Source organism: Lepidochelys kempii, chromosome 1 (genome assembly GCF_965140265.1).
Source record: "Lepidochelys kempii isolate rLepKem1 chromosome 1, rLepKem1.hap2, whole genome shotgun sequence".
Taxonomy (NCBI): Eukaryota; Metazoa; Chordata; order Testudines; family Cheloniidae; genus Lepidochelys; species Lepidochelys kempii.
Genome location: NC_133256.1, coordinates 231,084,472 through 231,093,873, shown reverse-complemented (window position 1 = coordinate 231,093,873; position 9,402 = coordinate 231,084,472). Strand labels below are relative to the sequence as shown.

The 9,402-nt window shown below is 42.8% G+C and overlaps 1 protein-coding gene across 1 annotated transcript in view; it reads left to right on the top strand.

Moving 5' to 3' along the window:
* Positions 1-8,368: 8,368 nt before the first annotated feature.
* Positions 8,369-9,402, top strand: part of IRAG2 (inositol 1,4,5-triphosphate receptor associated 2) — a 66,010-nt gene continuing 64,976 nt past the window's right edge. The window contains exon 1 of the mRNA XM_073317813.1: positions 8,369-8,403. The gene's annotated coding sequence lies outside the window, so the exon portion shown is untranslated. The remainder of the gene's footprint in view (positions 8,404-9,402) is intronic.

Genomic DNA, 9,402 nt, shown 5'->3' with positions numbered 1-9,402 from the left:
GTTTCTAGTCTTGTCAACATCTTCTTGTCCATGACAGAACAGGGACACTCCTCTGGATGTTCAAGCCCTGATCTTAAAGAGGGGCTTTCTGGGTTGCATATCATTTAACAATTACACACACAGAAATGCTAAAGCTAGGCAGTAGCCATTCATTTATGTGGTGTAAAAGTGGCTCGGTACAGTCTTTGCTTCCATTTATACTGCAGAGACAAAATTAAAATTCTGCAATAATCAGTAGAAAATTAAACTCATGTCTACAGTATTTCATCTGTGGATACAGACAGCCAAACTGAATATTTTACAAAACAGATGTAGGAGCAATGAAGATTGTTGGTATAGAAAGCTGAGCCTGATTCTCCCCTCACTCATGCTAGTATAATCTGGAGTCCTTGTGTAAAACTGGCATACAAAAGGAGAAAGGGAGACAAGTTGAACGTTTATTATTGTTGTTGTTGCTATATCATCATCAAAATAAATTACTACTTAGCATTTTTAGTCTCAAAGTACTTAACTAACACTGAGTCTTTAAACTTCACAAAACCGCTTTGATGTAAGGAATATTATAATCCTCACTTTACATATGAGGAAGTGAAGCACAGTGAGACTTAGGGTAAAATTTTCAAAAGTGCCTAAGTGATGTAGGCGCCTACTTACCATTCACTTTCAATGGGTCTTACAATCCTAAATTATTAGGGCTTCTGAAAATTTTATCTCAAATGACTTGCCTAAGGTCATACAAGAAGTCTGTGGGCAGAACTGGGAATTGATCGCAGGACTCCTAAATCCTAGTTTAGTGCTTTAACCTAAAGACCATCCTTCCTCCCTTTATAGCATCTTTCATGCCACGATGCTTTACATAGTATATATTTATACTGTCCACAGAAATGCAGCCACCTCTACAGTGATATATAGCATGTGTTTAACAACACTAAATAATATTTTAGGATAGGAAACATACAACAGTATGCATGCACTTAGGGTGCTTACATACATAATTTAGGCACATACAGGTGTGTGTGTGCAAATATATGCACATATCTTTGAAAAATAAAATATTCTATAATTGGGGTATGGATCATAACACTTTAAAATGATACGTGTCTTTTCTTTTTGTTTTGACAGCCCAGGTTGATGAGTTCCACATCAAATGCTTGACATTAATCCTGCCATTTCTTAGCAGATTCACATCAATGAGTAAGTGGCTTTGGCAAGTAATCAATACTCTGAGTGGTGGAGAGAAGCTCCCTCTGGCAGCAGGATCCCCTCATTAGAAGAAGCATAACATATGCTTATTCTGAAAGATGTTCTAAAGGTCATTGACCTGCCTACCATGACATTGTAAATAATGAAACCCAAGACTGTGACTGAGCTTGAGTTCTGAGAGACTTGGAGGAACACATCTGTGAGAGATTGTTAACCACAGGGTTCTGAGCCACACAGCCAAATTCAGGGCATATGTCACCTATTGCTGTGACCACTGTCTATCATGCTGACCAGTATTGTCCCATTGTTTGTGCTCCCCGATCTGCCTGTAAACAGTCTCAGAGGCCATCTTTTTACTCTGTGTTTATACAGTGACTAGCACAATGGGGTCTGGTCCATGACTGCGGCTCCTGGGTGCTAGGGTATACAAATAAATAATAATCTTTACTCTACACCATATTTTCTGTATACAAGCAGTGTTGCCAACTCTTATGATTTTATCACTAGTCTCATGAAATTTTTAAGTGTTTTTTTTTTAAAGCCCCAGCTCCTGTGTCATGGGAGAATTATGGGAGAATCTCAGCTTTGATTCTTTTTTAAAATAAGTTCGTTTCTAGCCCTCGTGGCTGGGGAGAAAAGCTTGAAAATTTGCAGAGCGCCCCCTGTTTAAAAAACTCAGAGCCTAAGAAAAGCACCCAAAAATGTGTCATTTTAAAAAAAATCTCATGATTTTTGAGTAAATCCATATTTCTGGGGGCCCGACTTGTGATTTTTTGACTGTTTGAGATATCAGTGCCTGATTCCAAGTCCAGTGCTTTAGCTACATGACAATCCTTCCCTTTGTCCAGAGGGTTTCTGAAAGGGGCTGTAATGACCACCCTGGAGGTACAAGTACAGCGTAAGCAGCAGCACTGCAAGCTTCAGAAAAGCCAGTATGCTACTTGGTATTGCTTATGTAAAGGCCCGACATACGAGAGCAGGGAAGTAATAGTCCCTTTGTTTAGGGCGCCAGTGTGATACTCATGTGGAATATTGTGATATGCCTAGGGTACAATAATTCTTTTTAGTAAAGGGAAAGTTTAAGCCAAATATCAGGAAAATCTCTCTGCAAGAAGTAGAATGCTACAAAAAGTTTCAAGAAGTTGCAAGTTGGAAAAGGGCAGCTGACCACCAAATCCTAAGAAATATGTGAGTGCTTTTGTGGTATTCGTTGGCTCAGAATAAACTCTTTAAACAGGAATGATAAAGGATTGCACGTAACATCACAGAACACACACTAGAGAAGAAATGCTTTTGCAATGACAGAAGCACCTAAGCCCCAGGAGTCATTTGAGCTTTGCTTCCCTCCCCGTGAACCTGGCAGAAAAGATTTTTGTCTTTGTCAAGAAACTACCTGGATGGATACTGACCACGCTAAATGTTAGTCGTGCAGCCAGCCCCTCTTGGCTGAGTAGTCCATTTGTCACACAGTCTCACCCAGGGAGCCAGACAAGAAATGCTGTCAAGTGGCTTGATGCTGACATTGTATTGCAAACAGTGGATTAAACTGGAACTGAGGCAAATGGCACAGACTTCTCAGTTTCACTGAAGGGCTGAAGGATAATGGGACAGCTGGGTCTTGTTACTGTATCTTGAAAAGGCTAACCAAAATTCTTGTCGAACAATATCAATTCAGAGAGGTCCACAAAACATACAGCCATGGGGTACAATTTAGCTTTTCTGCTAAACTCATTTTAAACTCATTTTTGTTAAAAAAGGCAAGAATATGGATGTTGGGTAACATTTTCAAAAGTGTCTCAGTGACTTAGGAGCCTAAGTACATTTTCAAAAGTGACCCAGGCATTTATGCCCAGATATGGTAGTTGGTAGCTAAATAAATACCTTTGAGGATGTGGGCCTTAGTAGCCTAAGTTCCATTGACTTTCAATGAGACTTACTCTCTTAAATGCCTAAGTTGCTTTTGAAAATGGAACTTAAGCTCCTAAGTTACTTAGACACTTTTAAAAATTATTAACACTTACTCTTGTCTACAGTAAATGAAGAGCACAGTCTATTTTAAAACACGTATTTGATTTGCATCATGCAGACTACAGGATTTCTACCAAAACAGAAGCTTTTTAAAAAGCTTTTGTATACCTTCCAAGTAGTAACTGTAGTATTAAAAATTCGCTATTTGAAATAGAAGTGGGTGCTGTTAAGGTTGGTTCTGTTCTTGAGGTAGAAGCCATATGTCTTGTTTAGTCTGGTGGGAGTCTACCCCTAAGCAATGTACTGGACAGCCAGATGTATAGATAAATAAAACTCATTTTAATACCTAGTCGTTTTGTTCCCCGGGTGTTTTCCTTTCTTTTCTTCAGAAGGAAATAAACAAAATAGTTCAACTAATCCTAAAACAGTTCCACTAGTCCTCCCACAGTGCCTGGTAAAATCTTCCAGAATGCCCTAATTCTGGGATCTGAGCTGGTATTTGTGGGAGCGGTAGCCAGCAACTGAGACGGTTATCTAAGTGTTAGTGTGGCTTCAGGGCAAAACTCAAACCAAATAGGTGTGATGGTGAGCACACTGAACCATTTTGCTTAAACTGTTCCTGTACAAATGGTTTAGCTCTCTAGTATTGGCAAGCCTACGGAGACTTTCCCAGTGTACATGAAGTAAATATCCCCCAAAATTCTAATCAGTTTTTAAATCAGTTGGAGCTATGGTATAAATTAGATCCTTGTGCTCCTGTAATCAGTTCCTGGTGTACCTAATGGCTCCAACTGGTCAGCTGAATTAGTTTTAAACCTAGTTAAAGTGTAGACAGCAGGCCTTAATGGAACAATACTGCTTCTAACAAAGGACCTGACCCAAAACCTACTGAAGCCTTTGCAATGGAAACAATAGAAAGACTCTTAACTTCAGAGGATTTGGGATCAGGCCCTGTTGCAGGAGGGTGGGCAGGGATGAGCTGGTTGGTAAAATAGTGCTCTTTGATTGCTGCATTGACTGTCACTGTCTGAACTGCCCCTTGGTGAATAAGCAAGACACAGTGTTGCACTGTAGAGGAATTTCAGTAAAATATTTCCAAAGCTGTGATAGGTGAGGGAAGGTGTGCCGGACATCCCGTGGGACAGCAATGTTATTAAAGCACTCAGGGATTCCTTCTTTCCGCCATGTTTCCTTGTAGCACAGCCTTTCTACTCAGGCTTTTTGATCCATGTTCCAGGATTTGCCTCCTTACAAATATGAGAAATTGGCTAAGCATGAAAGTACCATTTCCCATCAATCCCCTGCCCCTCCCCTCTGACCTTTGATCCTCTAGGGGGACATGCAGGTACAGTCCCTTTCCCTGGCCAGTAGGGGTAGCAGGCAGAAATTCCATAAGGAAAAACTCTGACCTAGGAAGCAAGCTCACTCTAGGGAAACAGTGGCCATGTGGAAACTGGAAGCAGAATGGTGGGAAGACTGCTGGGGAACAGTGTGCAGAGCAGGCTGCAGTGGAAGCTGGAGAACCATGTGTGATAAGGTTGTGACTGGTGGATATTGTAACTGGGTCAGGTCTGTGAAGAACCCGTAGAGAAGCAGCAGAGACCAAGCAGGGAGACCCTGCACAGGGGCCCCAGTGAGACACCCCACTACTGACCCTGGCTTCAACACCTACTGGCTGCTATTCGACTCTAGCAGAGACTGGACCGAAGAGGCATCCAGGTACTAGGCCAGAGGAACCCTAAAACTCTAGTGAATTGCTTACTACCCCTCCCCAGGCCCAGATAAGAACTGCTGTTATAATACCTGAAATTGCAACTGGTTAAGCCACTGTACCTTCCCCTTTCTGCCAGCCCTAGTAAAATACCCCGTCACGTACTTACATGTGTGAGTCATTATTGGAACCCACCTGGCCTCGTGCCTATAGGGCCTAACATCAGAAGGGCTGTCTGTGCTTGCCTCCGAGTTGCAGTACACTTGACGCACTATTCGTACCTTCGAGGATTGGTGTACTGTAGCACTGAGCAGCTGTAACAATGACACTGGTCACACCCCAATTGGTGAATTTGGCTAGAAAGGTTAGGGTGCAGATTGCAGAGGACTACTTGGTGGGTTGAAATAAGCCATTCTGATAACAAAAGCATTCTCCTGAGCACTGTTCCCCCTAAGCTGTGCACGTGTGCATGCGCACACAGATCCTAAACTCCGCACACTTGGCGAAACACCGTGCGCACAAAAATTTGCACAGAAACAAAACAATTTGCACAGAAGAAATTTTTTGCACACGCGGCCTGTCAAAAATTAGAGGGAACATTGCTCCTGCGTCCTGAGAGGGGAAATAGAGAAGGAAGTGCTGTCAGAGGTCTGACTTCATACCTTCAGCCTATTCTGGGGGTGGCCAAGGCTTGGACCCCTGGATCAACCATTTTGAATGAGCTGTTGGAATAAATGGCTGGGATGAGGCAGCCAAGCTGGATTTTCTTTGCTTGCTGTTGCAAGGCAGGGCGGAGGAGGTGTTTGAAGGACTGACACATGGTACCCATCCAAGGGCAATATGTACAGTTACCACCTTTGAAATACAAAAAAACCCAGCAATCACCCCCGACACAAGCCCACTGCAATCGCCAACCTCAGGGCAACGCTATAATACCCCCCCTTCAACAGCCACTTACAGTATCTAGAGAGATAACACATAGAGATAAGATTGATAATATCACATCTCCTTGCTCCCACATGACTCAAACCCTCTCTCACACACAGGCGTGGTGCACTTGCATGTTGGTGGGCAGACAGTTCCTGTAGTTTAAACAGTTTTGATCTGTTACCGCTAAAACTGCGGAAGTGGGAACACTGCAGCATCTTTAGCTGGATGCAGAAACTTATAACATTAGCTATCCCAGTTTATTGTGATAATAATCTTTAGACCCATGTAAAAAAAACTTGTCAGACTAAATTATTTTTCTGGCAACTGGCAAATACATTAAAAAACCAGCCAGGCCACTCAGATACCGGCCAGGTGGTAACCCTAGCGATATGCCTCTTTCAAGCATGCCCTCCAATCTCTAGAGTGAACCACAGACCCTGAGTCGAATTGAGTAGCCTTCAACAACCAGAGACGATAAAAAGAGGAATCTGTCAGTGATTTTGGGTGTGCCCTCAAATGCCTGGCCACTAAGGATGTCTAGACGGCAATAAAAAACCTGCAGCACTGAGTCTCAGAGCTGAGATCAAATTACTTGGGCTCACAGGGCTTGGGCTATGGGCCTAAAAGTAGTAGTGTAGACATTTGGGTTCGCAGAGGAGCCCAGGCGTTGAGACCCACTGCTTCATGGGATCTCAGAGCTCTGTCTCAAGCCTGAGCCTGAACATCTACAGGGCTACTTTATAGACCATAGACCCAATGACCCTGAATCAGCTGTGTAGACAGACCATAAGACATGCCTGGATTTTGAAGAGTGAATGAGGGTAGAACTGGGTCAGGTATTTTCCTTCAGAATGAGTTTCCAATGGAAGATGCAGTTTCTACAAAATCAAAATTTTATGCCGGAAAATTTCAATATTGCCAAAGAATTTTGATTTTCCATCAGGAAAACTGAAATGAAATATTCATTTTGGGTTAGTTCAACCCAAATCAGAATATTTAGTTGTGTTAAACTGACCTGAAAGTTTTTGTTTTGAATCATTTCTATAAAATATTAAACTGCATTTTCCTACCAGCACACACTGCTGTGGGCTGGGTTCTCTGGAGGAGTCCATCTCTTATAATATAATATGGATTTCTTTTTGACGGAGCTGCGTGAGCCATCATCAGAGTCACATGACTTAAGGGGGCGGGGGTCACTGGTGATGTACTCCAGCCAGGGAGCATGACCCAATGGAGTCAGGTTTCCAAAGTCCAATTTCAGGAGGCAGGTTTAATATTGAACAGGCTTGAAATGAATGGTCTCAAATTAATACAATAAACTAATATGAAACATTTTACTTTTGGAAATGTGAAAAACATGTCATTTTGATCAAAAATGTCGATGCTTCCAAATCTAAACCCTTCAAAATTTCATTCTGCAAAAATTTCTAGTTTTTAATCCCAATTTGGAAATGTCAGAATGTTGGAATTTCCAGCAGGATGGAAATTCTGGATTTTGGTTAGCTCTGAATGTGGGTTTACTGGCCAGGGATCAATTTGTGAACCTTCATAAGTAAAAACCTAAAGGGCTGGAAGAGGCAATCAGAATTGTTGTAGTACTAAAACTAACCATAGAGGGTCTGTGTAGAGACCAAAGAGAAACCTGCGGCTTGCCCATGCCAACTGACTCTGTCTCAGAGGGCTCAGGCTGTGGGGCTGTTTCACTGATGCGTAGACTTCCAGGCTTGGGCTGGTTGCCTGAGCTCTGGGGACCTCCCATCCTGCAGGGCTCTTGACTCTGGGCCCCAGACAGAGCCCAAAAGTCTACACAGCAATGAAACAGGCCCATAACCTGAGCAACCATGAGCCAGAGTCAACTAGCACAGGCCAGCTGTGAGCATCTAGTTGTTGTGTAGACATACCCAGAGGTTCTGCCTCCTCCCTCTACTGGTGATGGCCCCTGCCCCGGGCCAGAGGAGCCCAGCACCCCTGGCAGGCAGTAGAGGGCAAAGTGGAGCCACTGGGTGGTGGATGAGGAGTGGCCAGCCTCGAGAGGTGGCAGCTCCCAGGGTGGCTGGAGGGCTCACGACCATTCCTGCTCTCAGCTGCCACACTATCCCCCATGATCCAGGGCTGTCAGGCCCCCTGGAGTATTGGCCACACAACCCCCCTCCTCCAAGGACCAGGACTTGGCAGTGCTTCTCTGTTTCCATCTGGACAACTCCATGTGAATAGTGGGCTGCAGGGCCTATTGCAGCTGCACAGGACGTCAGGGAAGAAAAGGTTAGGAACCCCTGCGACAAAGCACTCCCTTTCAGCTTAGTCATAGTGCAAACACCTGAAAGGCCGTAACGTTCATGTTAGGTTACACTTGTGCATTTAGTGCTCACAAAAGGTGCTGGCTTAACAACCCCTGCTGACTGAAACTTTCTGCCCACAGAACAGCCGTGTAGAAAGCAGCAGAGCAAACTTTCCCCGTGCTGCCTCACCAATGTGCCTCAACTCTTGCCTCAGAGGGACCATCTCAAAATGCAAGAGGATTTCTCAAGCAGTCTCTAGGCTTATTCAAACTGCCAACAAGAGTCACCTGGTTGAAAGGTGAAAACTATGGGGTGAGTTGTGCAGATCTCAAATTATATCCTCTGCCCAAGTTCCTTACAGCTGTAGGAACCAGAATGACTCCTAGGTGGAACCAGAAATTTCCCATTTTCAGAGGATCACAAGCTACAGTGGGTTATTTTGTTCTTTTCATCATTGTTTCAAAACTAAGGGCTGCCTAAGGCAGTAAAATGCTGTAGGAAAGAGTGAGAAGGTCAAATGGATTCATTTAGCAGGGGAATGAAGCACCTGGAAGTAAAGCAAGGGCCACAAGAGTGGGAAATTGACACATGGTACAAACTTAATCAAACTTATTAACTACTGAGAGTGAACTGCAGACAGTAGCAGGTGTGTCTTTGAAACTGATTTCTATCTAATGAGTTTGCTGTATTTAGCCATTAAAATGTATTGCTAGAAAACAGCCATAATCATCGCACTTAGCCTTTATTTGTGGGATAGTTAAAATGGATTCTGTTGCCCTGCTCAGGTTTTAAAAGAAGCAGAGTAGAATTTTTCCTTCCCTTTGTCTGTAATAGTAAGTAAGAGTGATTCAAAAGGGTTTCTATGGGGACTGGTATGAAATTAGACTTTAACAGGACATTGTCAAGATTAGGCTGGTCAGATCCCTTTACTTCTGGTTTTATTTTATCTGCTTGCAAATTCAGTATTAATGGGTGATTTAGATATAACTAATGTTTTTAATCTTGTCTCCTTACAAAAGAGTGTATTGCCAATATTTGACAACATAGGGTAATCATGCCTGGTATGAAGATGGAAAGATTTGTTTGTAGCTTCTAAAGACTTCTTGTTAAAACAATAGGAAAATGCCAGGATCCAGTCTCTTGATTAAACATCTTGAAATCAAGTACAGATTCAAGAGCTGTATTTGTATTACTTTTCATCAAAAGCATGGTAGCTTTAGGTTCCTTTTGAAATATTCTGCTAAAAGGTTGCATATCAGCTAGTGTAAAAGATAATAATTATACTAATCAGTCTTAAAAAATAACTTTTGG